General features: G+C 38.0%; 1 non-coding gene across 1 annotated transcript; it reads left to right on the top strand.

The window, feature by feature from the left end:
• The first annotated feature begins 13,310 nt into the window (after window positions 1-13,310).
• LOC126804729 (small nucleolar RNA R71) lies at window positions 13,311-13,417 on the top strand. Its single transcript, XR_007673608.1, has one exon. It is a non-coding gene; the product is annotated as a small nucleolar RNA R71 (small nucleolar RNA).
• Window positions 13,418-16,582: the final 3,165 nt, after the last annotated feature.

Genomic DNA, 16,582 nt, shown 5'->3' with positions numbered 1-16,582 from the left:
TCAGAAAGCCTTACAGAAAGATACTCAAACGGGAAATGAAAACATACACAATTGGAATAGTAAAGATACGCAACCGATGTAAAGATACACAATTGGAATAGTAAAGATACGCAAACGATGTAAAGATACTCAGTTTGAAAGAAACACACTCCCACACTTGCAAAACTCTCAAATACAATAGAAACTCGCATCAGAAGCCTTACAGAAAGATACTCAAACGAGAAATGAAAAGATACACAATTGGAATAGTAAAGATACGCAAACGATGTAAAGATACACAATTGGAATAGTAAAGATACGCAAACGATGTAAAGATACTCAGTTTGAAAGAAACACACTCCCACACTTGCAAAACTCTCAAATTCAATAGAGACTCGCATCAGAAAGCCTTACAAAAAGATACTCAAACGAGAAATGAAAAGATACACAATTGGAATAGTAAAGATACGCAAACGATGTAAAGATACACAATTGGAATAGTAAAGATACGCAAACGATGTAAAGATACTCAGTTTGAAAGAAACACACTCCCACACTTGCAAAACTCTCAAATTCAATAGAAACTCGCATCTGAAAGCCTTACAGAAAGATACTCAAACGAGAAATGAAAAGATACACAATTGGAATAGTAAAGATACGAAACGATGTAAAGATACATAATTAGAATAGTAAAGTTACGCAAACGATGTAAAGATACTCAGTTTGAAAGAAACACACTCCCACACTTGCAAAACTCTCAAATTCAATAGAAACTCGCATCAGAAAGCCTTACAGAAAGATACTCAAACGAGAAATGAAAAGATACACAATTGGAATAGTAAAGATACGCAAACGATGTAAAGATATATAATTAGAATAGTAAAGTTACGCAAACGATGTAAAGATACTCAGTTTGAAAGAAACACACTCCCACACTTGCAAAACTCTCAAATTCAATAGAAACTTGCATCAGAAAGCCTTACAGAAAGATACTCAAACGAGAAATGAAAAGATACACAATTGGAATAGTAAAGATACGCAAACGATGTAAAGATACACAATTGGAATAGTAAAGATACGCAAACGATGTAAAGATACTCAGTTTGAAAGAAACACACTCCCACACTTGCAAAACTCTCAAATTCAATAGAAACTCGCATCTGAAAGCCTTACAGAAAGATACTCAAACGAGAAATGAAAAGATACACAATTGGAATAGTAAAGATACGCAAACGATGTAAAGATACATAATTAGAATAGTAAAGATACGCAAACGATGTAAAGATACTCAGTTTGAAAGAAACACATTCCCACACTTGCAAAACTCTCAAATTCAATAGAAACTCGCATCAGAAAGCCTTACAGAAAGATACTCAAACGAGAAATGAAAAGATACGCAAACGATGTAAAGATACTCAGTTTGAAAGAAACACACTCCCACACTTGCAAAACTCTCAAATTCAATAGAAACTCGCATCAGAAAGCCTTACAGAAAGATACTCAAACGGGAAATGAAAACATACACAATTGGAATAGTAAAGATACGCAACCGATGTAAAGATACACAATTGGAATAGTAAAGATACGCAAACGATGTAAAGATACTCAGTTTGAAAGAAACACACTCCCACACTTGCAAAACTCTCAAATACAATAGAAACTCGCATCAGAAGCCTTACAGAAAGATACTCAAACGAGAAATGAAAAGATACACAATTGGAATAGTAAAGATACGCAAACGATGTAAAGATACACAATTGGAATAGTAAAGATACGCAAACGATGTAAAGATACTCAGTTTGAAAGAAACACACTCCCACACTTGCAAAACTCTCAAATTCAATAGAAACTCGCATCAGAAAGCCTTACAGAAAGATACTCAAATGAGAAATGAAAAGATACACAATTGGAATCGTAAAGATACGCAAACGATGTAAAGATACTCAGTTTGAAAGAAACACACTCCCACACTTGCAAAACTCTCAAATACAATAGAAACTCGCATCAGAAGCCTTACAGAAAGATACTCAAACGAGAAATGAAAAGATACACAATTGGAATAGTAAAGATACGCAAACGATGTAAAGATACTCAATTTGAAAGAAACACACTCCCACACTTGCAAAACTCTCAAATTCAATAGAAACTCGCATCAGAAAGCCTTACAGAAAGATACTCAAACGAGAAATGAAAAGATACGCAAACGATGTAAAGATACTCAGTTTGAAAGAAACACACTCCCACACTTGCAAAACTCTCAAATACAATAGAAACTCGCATCAGAAAGCCTTACAGAAAGATACTCAAACGGGAAATGAAAACATACACAATTGGAATAGTAAAGATACGCAACCGATGTAAAGATACACAATTGGAATAGTAAAGATACGCAAACGATGTAAAGATACTCAGTTTGAAAGAAACACACTCCCACACTTGCAAAACTCTCAAATACAATAGAAACTCGCATCAGAAGCCTTACAGAAAGATACTCAAACGAGAAATGAAAAGATACACAATTGCAATAGTAAAGATACGCAAACGATGTAAAGATACACAATTGGAATAGTAAAGATACGCAAACGATGTAAAGATACTCAGTTTGAAAGAAACACACTCCCACACTTGCAAAACTCTCAAATTCAATAGAGACTCGCATCAGAAAGCCTTACAAAAAGATACTCAAACGAGAAATGAAAAGATACACAATTGGAATAGTAAAGATACGCAAACGATGTAAAGATACACAATTGGAATAGTAAAGATACGCAAACGATGTAAAGATACTCAGTTTGAAAGAAACACACTCCCACACTTGCAAAACTCTCAAATTCAATAGAAACTCGCATCTGAAAGCCTTACAGAAAGATACTCAAACGAGAAATGAAAAGATACACAATTGGAATAGTAAAGATACGCAAACGATGTAAAGATACATAATTAGAATAGTAAAGTTACGCAAACGATGTAAAGATACTCAGTTTGAAAGAAACACACTCCCACACTTGCAAAACTCTCAAATTCAATAGAAACTTGCATCAGAAAGCCTTACAGAAAGATACTCAAACGAGAAATGAAAAGATACACAATTGGAATAGTAAAGATACGCAAACGATGTAAAGATATATAATTAGAATAGTAAAGTTACGCAAACGATGTAAAGATACTCAGTTTGAAAGAAACACACTCCCACACTTGCAAAACTCTCAAATTCAATAGAAACTTGCATCAGAAAGCCTTACAGAAAGATACTCAAACGAGAAATGAAAACATACACAATTGGAATAGTAAAGATACGCAAACGATGTAAAGATACACAATTGGAATAGTAAAGATACGCAAACGATGTAAAGATACTCAGTTTGAAAGAAACACACTCCCACACTTGCAAAACTCTCAAATTCAATAGAAACTCGCATCTGAAAGCCTTACAGAAAGATACTCAAACGAGAAATGAAAAGATACACAATTGGAATAGTAAAGATACGCAAACGATGTAAAGATACATAATTAGAATAGTAAAGATACGCAAACGATGTAAAGATACTCAGTTTGAAAGAAACACATTCCCACACTTGCAAAACTCTCAAATTCAATAGAAACTCGCATCAGAAAGCCTTACAGAAAGATACTCAAATGAGAAATGAAAAGATACACAATTGGAATCGTAAAGATACGCAAACGATGTAAAGATACTCAGTTTGAAAGAAACACACTCCCACACTTGCAAAACTCTCAAATTCAATAGAAACTCGCATCAGAAAGCCTTACAGAAAGATACTCAAACGAGAAATGAAAAGATACACAATTGGAATAGTAAAGATACGCAAACGATGTAAAGATACACAATTGGAATAGTAAACATACGGAAACGATGTAAAGATACTCAGTTTGAAAGAAACACACTCCCACACTTGCAAAACTCTCAAATTCAATAGAAACTTGCATCAGAAAGCCTTACAGAAAGATACTCAAACGAGAAATGAAAACATACACAATTGGAATAGTAAAGATACGCAAACGATGTAAAGATACACAATTGGAATAGTAAAGATACGCAAACGATGTAAAGATACTCAGTTTGAAAGAAACACACTCCCACACTTGCAAAACTCTCAAATTCAATAGAAACTCGCATCTGAAAGCCTTACAGAAAGATACTCAAACGAGAAATGAAAAGATACACAATTGGAATAGTAAAGATACGCAAACGATGTAAAGATACATAATTAGAATAGTAAAGATACGCAAACGATGTAAAGATACTCAGTTTGAAAGAAACACACTCCCACACTTGCAAAACTCTCAAATTCAATAGAAACTCGCATCAGAAAGCCTTACAGAACGATACTCAAACAAGAAATGAAAAGATACACAATTGGAATCGTAAAGATACGCAAACGATGTAAAGATACTCAGTTTGAAAGAAACACACTCCCACACTTGCAAACTCTCAAATACAATAGAAACTCGCATCAGAAGCCTTACAGAAAGATACTCAAACGAGAAATAAAAAGATACACAATTGGAATAGTAAAGATACGCAAACGATGTAAAGATACACAATTGGAATAGTAAAGATACGGAAACGATGTAAAGATACTCAGTTTGAAAGAAACACACTCCCACACTTGCAAAACTCTCAAATTCAATAGAAACTCGCATCAGAAAGCCTTACAGAAAGATACTCAAACGAGAAATGAAAAGATACACAATTGGAATAGTAAAGATACGCAAACGATGTAAAGATACACAATTGGAATAGTAAAGATACGCAAACGATGTAAAGATACTCAGTTTGAAAGAAACACACTCCCACACTTGCAAAACTCTCAAATACAATAGAAACTCGCATCAGAAGCCTTACAGAAAGATACCCAAACGAGAAATGAAAAGATACACAATTGGAATAGTAAAGATACGCAAACGATGTAAAGATACACAATTGGAATAGTAAAGATACGCAAACGATGTAAAGATACTCAGTTTGAAAGAAACACACTCCCACACTTGCAAAACTCTCAAATTCAATAGAAACTCGCATCAGAAAGCCTTACAGAAAGATACTCAAATGAGAAATGAAAAGATACACAATTGGAATCGTAAAGATACGCAAACGATGTAAAGATACTCAGTTTGAAAGAAACACACTGATGAATGCTCGATTACTCGACATCAATATTTAACCCTGAACACATCATAGTAGTATAAAGCAAGAGGGTATCGTTCACAAACCGGGGATCCAGCCAGGGCTTAGGATCACAATACTTACACGAATTCATAAGGGGTTTTAAAGTTTGATATAGATTTTGGATTGAGTTATAAAAACAGTAAATAAAACCTAGACTAATATATACATGTGATCAACCAACCAACACATAAACAATCACCAAAACAATTCACATAGAGGGAATCGAACCAAGTTCTACAACTTCTTAGTATTATGCCGAGACATACATTGAACAACCAAGGATGGATCATGCATTTAGGTTTCTAAGCAGTAACCTAAACACATAGACACTTAACACATTCAATCACAACCAAGCAGCCATAATCGAAATTCTAACATGTTCATCTTAATCATGTAATCCCAAAGCCATGCACATTGAATTCATCAAGTATGTCACTTACTTAACCAACAACCATGCAATTCGAAAATCACATAAACAAGAATAACCATGTTCTTAGCATAAGTCTTTAATCCAACAACCTAAATATCATGCTACAAGCATAGTCATAACACTTAGAAATCGAAAATTGTTCAAGCACACATTCGGCAGAAAACCAAAACAGAAAATCATAAAACCAAAACATAATTTTCGAATCATCTATATAAATTGAATCAAGTAGCTATTTCATAGACAAAATTGATACAAGACTACTCTAACCAAATCGCAACTTCATCCATGAACAAGAATAAAACCTAAACCCGAAATTAAACAAGAGTGAGTCATGGTTACACTTTATAAATCAAGCAATCCACAAGTGTAGCCGAGTCTTCTATGGATGAAACCTCCTTCACAAGCGTGTTGAAAGGCTATTGATAGGTGAGGAATGATGGAATCGGTTTTAGGATTTCTTGGAATGGTGAAGGATGAATTCGGCAGAGCTTATGGCTGTGTTTTTGTGTAGGGTTGATGATGCCGCTGAATGGAGAGGCCGGCCTCTATATATAGAGGTGTAGGAAGCCTTCTTGCGTGCTAAAAGGAAATAGAATCCAATTGGGAAACTAAAATCCTCTTTGTTATGGATTTGAATTATGTACTCCATATCCAACTTGATGTAGGAAACCAAGTCCAATAGGGAGATCACTAAAGGCAGCTCGGCAATCTCTTGGTCCAACTAGGAGTAGCTAGGCCGGCCTCCTCTTCTCCTTCTTCGACTCGAATACGATTTCCTTGTTCAACTAGGAATGCAACTCGGCAACTCTCTTTTCTTATGATTTGTCTTTCCTGAAAAGAAATCGTCGATTAAGGAATAGGAAAGAATGAAAATAGGAAAGTAGAGTCCTAGTCGAGTAAGGAATCCTAGCTCAATCAGGAGTTCTAACACTTAGCACAATTTCATCATCAAATCATCTAAAATCGAAATAGCTCTACTTCAAACATACATATGACAAATATGAACCTCAAACAACTAAATAAGAAGTAACAAAGCATAAGAATAGGGCATATATACATTAAGAACGTCACACTTTGTGTTCCTATCAACAACCCCACACTTAGACTTTGCTAGTCCCTTAGCAAACACTCAAAACGAAAATCAAAGCATAATACGAAATCAAAACAACTATAACTAACGACACAACATTCTAATGCCTTCAACATTTTGTCTCAGAGATCTTCAAACTCATAGCATCAAGAATAGCACTCAATCGAAATAGATAGGATGAATTCAATGGTTAATAAACATGAAATTTCGTTTAACAAGTAAGACATGGCAGAAACAAAGGTGAAATTAAGCTCAACATGTTCAAAACGAGTTCAAATTTAACTCACATAGGATATGCACTCCAAATCTTTTCTCTCAAGAACATGACATATGCTTAAAAGCTTTTCACACACAAGAGTTATGAACATAGTGAAATCGAAAACCTCATGAAAGATACCAATCATATGCACAAATGAACCCAAACCATATGCTTACTTATGAAACAAACTCCACAAATCAAGATCTACTCATTTTAAGAATCATGCGGATCTTTTAGAAAAGGGATAGGCTTAGGCTCGGCATTGACATATTTTTCAAGGTAAAGGGAATCACAAAGGGTCATCCTCAAGACTTAGCAGAGCAAAACATCCACCTTATGTCGCCATACTCCATAAAACAAGGGCCAAGTATCATCATGTTGGACCCATTCTTCACTTTATACATTGTGAAAACGAACAAAGGCTAAAATTTAACATTATTGAGCCTTCAACAAATATATCACAACTCCAAATTCACATAAACACACATGTATGCCGAGATCTTTCATCATACTTTTCATTTTTCTTTTCTTTTCTTGCCGTGTACATGTCTTTTTCTTTCTTTCTCTCTCACGGCATCTTTCAATTTTTCTTTCTCTTCATTCTCTTTTCAAGGCATAACATACATACAATAGCGTAACCCCACACTTGAATCAAATCATCACTCCATATTACATCCAAGAATCGGCTCTGCCAAGCCTCAAAGACAAGGTAGAGATATATCTATACTAAGCAAGGATATAACATGTTGGTAATGAAAGAAAAGGCTTAACGTAGGCTCAAAGGGATTAACACTAAGGTGTCCCAAGCAGGGCTCAAATAGGGATATACGGCTTTCTGGCTTAAGTGGTGGAAATCCTAAAAAGATCCAACAATCCTTTTCAAAATCAGAGTATATTATGACATAAAGCTTCGAAAGTTTCACAAAGTAAGTTCTAGCATTCTCTAGTTCATTGCAATTCTATGGCATATGAATTGATCAAAATAGATGTAATGAGGTTATAACGCCAAGAAACGATAGAATAAACTCTCCAAAGAAAGGCACAAGTATATGGCTCGAATCTCACATAGGTTACATGAATCAAACAAGTAAAGAACATGCTCATTCTGTACCTAAGTTTCAAAATCCTCATCTACTACATGTTCGTACAAAATCTACCCATCGATTAACCATCAAATAACAATGAAGTTCATTCCAATATCATGCTCATCTATCAACCATAAATTCAAAGATCAACTCATCCTAGACAGTCAAAGGCATACCTAGGACTCAAAACAAAAACAAAACAACTAAACAACTTAAAATTCGAAAAACAGAACCAAAATGACACTAAAAATCGGAAATCAAAACACAAAATTGAAACACATAAGCATCAAACACTAGAATTCAACGAATGATGAATACCCCACCCCACACTTAAAACTTACATTGCCCTCAATGTACAATATGATAAGCAACGAAAATTAGAAAGAGTTAAGGGATAAGAAAATGCAAACACTCGTTGGTGGCTCCTTCATTGGCTTAAGTTTAGAGTCCATAGCCTAGACTATCTTGAAATCATCACTTGCTTGCCGTAGGATCAAGGAGAGACGTCTCCTCCACAGTGTGTTCCACGAAATTGTCATAGTACGGCTTCAAGCGATGTCCATTGACCGTGAATTCCTTTCCATGCACCATGCTTTTGATCTGAATAGCACCAGAAGGAAAAATATTAGTAACAACAAACGGTCCAAGCCACCTAGAACGGAGCTTGCCCGGAAACAATCTAAGTCGAGAATTAAACAAAAGAACTTTCTGCCCAACGACAAAGTGTTTCTTCCTAATCATGCGGTCATGGAATGTCTTAGTCTTCTCCTTGTAAACCATTGCCGAATCATAGGCCTCATTTCGGATCTCTTCAAGCTCATGCAATTGCAACTTCCTATGTAATCCGGCCTCATCAATGTCCATGTTAAAATTCTTCACAGCCCACCATGCACGATGTTCAAGCTCCACAGGAAGATGACACGCCTTGCCATAGACTAGTCGAAATGGTGACATGCCTAAGGGAGTCTTGTATGCCGTCCTATAAGCCCAAAGAGCATCATCCAATCGTTGAGACCAATCCTTGCGTGATGGTCCAACAGACTTCTCTAAAATTCTCTTGATCTCACGATTAGATAGCTCCACTTGTCCACTTGTTTGAGGGTGATAAGGCGTAGCAACCTTATGCTTGATTCCATACTTCTTCAACAACGCCTCAATGGTCCGGTTGCAAAAGTGAGATCCTCCATCACTAATGATAACTCTCGGCATACCAAACCTAGAGAAAATGTTAGAACGAAGGAAATCTGCAACAACTCGAGAATCATTAGTCCGGGTGGCCTTTGCTTCCACCCATTTCGAAACATAGTCAACACAAACGAGTATGTATAAGAAACCATTTGAGCTAGGAAAAGGTCCCATGAAATCAATACCCCAACAATCAAAAATTTCGACATATATAATTGGTGTCATAGGCATTTGATCTCTAGATCCTAAGTTTCCCATGCGTTGACATCTATCACAAGTCATGCATAAATGATATGCATCTTTAAAAATCGTAGGCCAAAAGAAACCACATTCTAGCACCTTAAGAGCAGTCCTACGTGAACCAAAATGTCCTCCACAAGATTCAGAATGGCAAAACGTAAGTATAGATTGATGTTCATGTTCAGGGACACACCTCCTAATGATTTGATCAACACAATGTTTCCACAAGTATGGTTCATCCCAAACATAATACTTAGCTAATGCCTTGAGTCTATTCTTTTGTGCATGCGATAAAGTATCCGGAAATTGCTTAGAAACAAGATAATTCACAATATCTGCATACCATGGCTCACTTACCTCAACTCGAAAGAGTTGCTCATCCGGAAAGCTCTCTTGGATGGCCAAGGGCTCGGCATCTCTTACCAAACGACTCAAATGATCCGCCACAACGTTATCACTTCCCTTCTTGTCCTTGATCTCGAGATCAAACTCTTGGAGTAGAAGAATCCATCGAATCAATCTCGGTTTGGCATCCTTCTTTGTCATTAAATACTTCAAAGCTGCATGGTCAGTGTAAACAATAACTTTAGATTGAAGTAAGTAAGAACGAAACTTATCTAGAGCAAAGATCACGGCAAGAAGTTCTTTTTCAGTTGTGGTGTAGTGTTGTTGAGCATCATTGAGTGTTCGTGAGGCATAATAGATGGCGTAGGGCTGCTTGTCCTTCCTCTGCCCTAGCACGGCTCCAACTGCATAGTCGGAGGCATCACACATCAACTCGAATGGCAAGGACCAATCTGGCGGTGCCATGATCGGTGCTGAAGTTAGGAGCTTCTTCAAAGTCTCGAATGCATGCTTGCAATCATCATCAAAGTGAAATGGAACGTCTTTTTGAAGCAATGAACTCATTGGTCTCGCAATCTTGGAAAAGTCCTTGATAAACCTACGATAGAAACCTGCATGTCCAAGAAACGATCGAACATCCCTCACACTCGTGGGGAGGGGTAAGTGACGCACAAGATCTATTTTAGACTTATCAACCTCAATTCCTCTAGATGAAACAATATGACCTAAGACAATGCCTTGCGTGACCATAAAGTGACATTTTTCCCAATTCAAAACCAAGTTAGTTTCTTCACAACGTTTAAGCACTAGTTCAACATTTTCAAGGCAAGTTTCGAAATCTTCACCATAGACAGAAAAATCATCCATGAAAACTTCAATTTTGGAACCAATATACTCAGAGAAAATGTGATACATACAACGTTGAAACGTACCTGGGGCGTTGCATAAACCAAAAGGCATGCGACGATAAGCAAACGTACCAAAAGGGCATGTGAACGTAGTCTTCTCTTGATCTTCTTCCGCAACACTTATCTGGTTGTATCCACTATATCCATCAAGGAAACAATAGAAGGAGTGACCAGCTAACCTTTCAAGCATTTGATCAATGAATGGCAATGGCATGTGATCCTTCCTTGTTGTCGCATTGAGCTTCCTATAGTCAATACATACTCTATGACCGGTCACTGTCCGTTGAGGCACCAACTCGTTGTCCTTGTTCTTCACCACCGTGATGCCTGACTTCTTTGGCACAACTTGAATGGGAGAGATCCACCTACTATCCGAGATGGGGTAGATCACGCCACAATCATGCAACTTGGTGATTTCATCCTTTACAACTTGCATCATTGGTGGATGAAGGCGTCGCTGACCTTCCTTGGTTGGTTTGGCACCATCTTCTAGCAATATTCGATGCACACACATGGTAGGGCTGATCCCTTTGATGTCGGCTAAGGTCCATCCTATTGCCGTCTTGTGTCTTTTCAACACTTCAATCAATCTCTCTTCTTGCTCCTCATTTAGTGCAGATGAAATGATCACGGGCAATGTATCCTCTTCTCCTAGAAACGCATACTTCAAGTGGTCCGGAAGAACCTTAAGATCAAGCTTCGGAGCTTGCACCACAGAAGGAAGATTCTTGTTAGTAGTTAAGAGAATTGGACTAGGAGAGACAAAGCTTACCTCACGTGCAACCTCAAGGGAGGTCACGTTCTCATGTATGAAGGATGGCACGGCATCTTTAGCTTCTAACACCGAAATGTTCGAGCTATCACTTGTGAATCCGGCCTCTTGGGCAATAGTGAGTGCCAACTCGTCATTCGTCAAGGTATCTAGATAGTTATCTCATAGCTTCAAAGATGTTGAAGCTAATCACTTCACCATCGAACTCAAAGGTGAGTGATCCACTAAAGACATCGATTTTTGTTCGTGCAGTCCTCATGAAGGGGCGGCCTAACAAGATAGGAACCTCCTTGTCATCTGCCTCCGTTGGCTCCATGTCTATGACATAGAAGTCGGCAGGAAAGATCAAGCTCGAAACCTGTACGAGAACATCTTCAACATAGCCCAAAGGGACTTTGTTGGAACAATCAGCCAATCGAATCACAACATTATCACGTTTCAAATCACCTAGACCTAGGTTCTCATAGATATAGTGCGGCATTACATTAATAGATGCACCTAGGTCTAACATTATCTTTTCAAACGTCATGTTTCCGATTGTACAAGGGATAGAAAAACTCCCTGGATCCTTAAGCTTTGGTGGTAGCTTCCGTTGGAGCACGGCAGAAACCGTCTCACTCATTGTAACAACCTCCTTCTCTCGAGTCATCCTCTTATTGGTGCACAATTCTTTCAAAAACTTAGCATACTTAGGATTTTGTTGTATGCATTCAATAAGAGGCATGTTCACTTCCACCTTCTTGAAAATGTCGAGCATGGCTTGATCAGAGTCATCCTTCTTTTGCTTTGCAAACCTACTAGGGAAGGGAACACGAGGAAGATCATTAGTTGAAACCAAACCACTAGAGTTAGGATCCTTACCTTTGTCATGCACGGCATGATCATCTTTTGGCACGGCATCATTGGTTTTAGAGGAGGCAGGGTCCTTCTCTAAGTCTTTAGCATTGAAACTCTCGGCCTCTAGTCCTGTAGAAGGCACGGCCTTCTTGTGTTGCTGCCTTGGTGCATCCAAATTCCTCCCACTTCGTGTCACCATGGCCTTCACGTTCGGATTAGGCTCAGTTTGGCTCGGCAACTTCCCTCCTTCATGGATCTTGCCCATGAAATCGATCACTTGTCCCATCTGCTTCTTAAGCTCGGTTATGTCTTTAGAATGAGCTTGTTGTCCTGTAACTAAAGCTTGAGTAGCAGAGTTTAGATTTTGTTGCCCTTGAGCAAGAGACTTCAAAAGTTCATCATAGTTAGGTGAAGATGTATTATTCGAACCATGAACATTAGAGTTAAAGGGAGCAGAACCTTGAGGTACCTGAGGCCTCACAAACAAACCTGAAGGACGAGGTCCTTGACCTTGAGCATTGGATGGTTGAGCATTGTTGCTCCAACGAAAATTTGGATGATCTCTAAGTCCAGGGTTGTATGTGTTCGAGTATGGATCGTACCTAGGCCTTTGTTGCCCCATAAAGTTCAACTCTTCTTCAGTCATTGCACCATTTGGACAATTGTCAGTAGTGTGATCCTTGAAAGAACAAATGCCGCATGCTTGAGGGTTGATGCTCGAACCATTGAATGCCTTGACTAGCACGTCAAGCTTCCTTTCGAGAGTAGCCATCTGGTTCCTTGCATCAACATCATACACCCCACGGCTCTTGCTTCCTCTCTTCTCCTTGGAACTAAATTGGCGATTGTTGTCAGCCAAGTCATCAATCAAGGTGTAAGCTTCTTGACCGGTTTTATTCATGAATGTGCAGCCACATGCCGAGTCCACCATGCTCTTATTGGTGGTGTCGAGTCCTTCATAGAAGAATTGCACCAAGTCATCCAACGAAATACCATGGTGAGGGCACTTCCTTTGTAGTTCCTGAAATTCTTCCCAAGCCTCATATAGTGAATCACCATCTTTTTGAGTGAAGTTCTGAATCTCCCTCCTAAGTCTTTTCGTGAGTTGAGCAGGGAATAATTGCTTCAAGAACCTCCTAGTCATTTCGTCCCATGTAGTGATGATTCATTAGGGTCTTCCATTGATGAACCAGAGTACTTAGGCAGCTGCCCAAGCAATTGAACAGGAATGGAGAAGTTAGCTTCATCAGGTGGAGTGAAAGCAATGCATGAAGGTGATTCCGGGGTGGTAGGAATGAACGCATTCTTGAGTGCCATTGGAGCACCAACAGGAATTATGTCACGGCCCGCAATTGTGTCTAAGTCTGAATTGAAGACGAATGGAAAGGACAGATCTTCCTCTTCTTCTGATCTAGGTGAAGAGTTTAAGATTGAATTGCTTGGAGATGCTTCGAAATTTAAAGGTCTACTTATGAAAGAGTTGTTCAAATCTCTAAGTGCTTGAATTCGATCTTTGAGCTCTTGTGTCTTCTTAGAAAATTCGGACATGCATAGTACCTGTTTGTATGAAGGGTAACGAGTTAGCATAGAAGAATACATGATGGATACATAAAATTTGTGCCTTCCCTTAGTCATACACACGCACACTTAAGGGGAAGAGCACGGCAACTATGTTGTTTACAACGAGTTAGTTCTTTACGTTTTCATAAGTTCATACAATTCACAAGTTCTTTGTGCTATTTCAATGATTGAATGATCGATTGATTCTAAGTTGTAAATCAAGGTGGACGTGCGGCCTAAGTATTGATGCCTAGACACAAGATCAAGTCTTTGTTTCAGAAGGCCTTTAGCTCAATCAGAGATAGTGAACATGGTAGGACTCATTTGTTGAACTACGGAGAGCGAACTCCCTATCGACTCCATCACCGAGATGTATGTCAGTCAGTAGTTCTCTGAGATCCAATTTTGGTCCCATGCACCAGAGTAATAAAAGAGCGTGCCCCTTACTCAGCTGGACTGAACCTCATGTGTTAGACAAATCTCCAAGTGTTAATAAAAGCCGCCCTCGACCTCATGCAAACTCGAGAGCTAGCATGAAGGGTTAAGGTTAATATTAACAAAAGGGACTTTACCTATTCCGTTCGATTTACAACCTACAACAATCATTCACTCAAGCACCAAAACAACAACCTAAGTTACATTACTATATGTTACACGAAATAAGAATAAGAATATACAAATGTACAATATTCACAATGAATTCGTAGTAAAAGTTAGGGATCCATCTCTAATGGATCCCCGGCAACGGCGCCATTTGATGAATGCTCGATTACTCGACATCAATATTTAACCCTGAACACATCATAGTAGTATAAAGCAAGAGGGTATCGTTCACAAACCGGGGATCCAGCCAGGGCTTAGGATCACAATACTTACACGAATTCATAAGGGGTTTTAAAGTTTGATATAGATTTTGGATTGAGTTATAAAAACAGTAAATAAAACCTAGACATTAATATACATGTGATCAACCAACCAACACATAAACAATCACCAAAACAATTCACATAGAGGGAATCGAACCAAGTTCTACAACTTCTTAGTATTATGCCGAGACATACATTGAACAACCAAGGATGGATCATGCATTTAGGTTTCTAAGCAGTAACCTAAACACATAGACACTTAACACATTCAATCACAACCAAGCAGCCATAATCGAAATTCTAACATGTTCATCTTAATCATGTAATCCCAAAGCCATGCACATTGAATTCATCAAGTATGTCACTTACTTAACCAACAACCATGCAATTCGAAAATCACATAAACAAGAATAACCATGTTCTTAGCATAAGTCTTTAATCCAACAACCTAAATATCATGCTACAAGCATAGTCATAACACTTAGAAATCGAAAATTGTTCAAGCACACATTCGGCAGAAAACCAAAACAGAAAATCATAAAACCAAAACATAATTTTCGAATCATCTATATAAATTGAATCAAGTAGCTATTTCATAGACAAAATTGATACAAGACTACTCTAACCAAATCGCAACTTCATCCATGAACAAGAATAAAACCTAAACCCGAAATTAAACAAGAGTGAGTCATGGTTACACTTTATAAATCAAGCAATCCACAAGTGTAGCCGAGTCTTCTATGGATGAAACCTCCTTCACAAGCGTGTTGAAAGGCTATTGATAGGTGAGGAATGATGGAATCGGTTTTAGGATTTCTTGGAATGGTGAAGGATGAATTCGGCAGAGCTTATGGCTGTGTTTTTGTGTAGGGTTGATGATGCCGCTGAATGGAGAGGCCGGCCTCTATATATAGAGGTGTAGGAAGCCTTCTTGCGTGCTAAAAGGAAATAGAATCCAATTGGGAAACTAAAATCCTCTTTGTTATGGATTTGAATTATGTACTCCATATCCAACTTGATGTAGGAAACCAAGTCCAATAGGGAGATCACTAAAGGCAGCTCGGCAATCTCTTGGTCCAACTAGGAGTAGCTAGGCCGGCCTCCTCTTCTCCTTCTTCGACTCGAATACGATTTCCTTGTTCAACTAGGAATGCAACTCGGCAACTCTCCTTTCTTATGATTTGTCTTTCCTGAAAAGAAATCGTCGATTAAGGAATAGGAAAGAATGAAAATAGGAAAGTAGAGTCCTAGTCGAGTAAGGAATCCTAGCTCAATCAGGAGTTCTAACACTTAGCACAATTTCATCATCAAATCATCTAAAATCGAAATAGCTCTACTTCAAACATACATATGACAAATATGAACCTCAAACAACTAAATAAGAAGTAACAAAGCATAAGAATAGGGCATATATACATTAAGAACGTCACACTTTGTGTTCCTATCACACACTCCCACACTTGCAAAACTCTCAAATACAATAGAAACTCGCATCAAAAGCCTTACAGAAAGATACTCAAACGAGAAATGAAAAGATACACAATTGGAATAGTAAAGATACGCAAACGATGTAAAGATACTCAGTTTGAAAGAAACACACTCCCACACTTGTAAAACTCTCAAATTCAATAGAAACTCGCATCAGAAAGCCTTACAGAAAGATACTCAAATGAGAAATGAAAAGATACACAATTGGAATCGTAAAGATACGCAAACGATGTAAAGATACTCAGTTTGAAAGAAACACACTCCCACACTTGCAAAACTCTCAAATACAATAGAAACTCGCATCAGAAGCCTTACAGAAAGATACTCAAACGAGAAATGAAAAGATA

This window comes from Argentina anserina, unplaced genomic scaffold (genome assembly GCF_933775445.1).
Source record: "Argentina anserina unplaced genomic scaffold, drPotAnse1.1, whole genome shotgun sequence".
NCBI lineage: Eukaryota > Viridiplantae > Streptophyta > Magnoliopsida > Rosales > Rosaceae > Argentina > Argentina anserina.
This window is presented reverse-complemented; position numbering and strand designations above follow the sequence as displayed.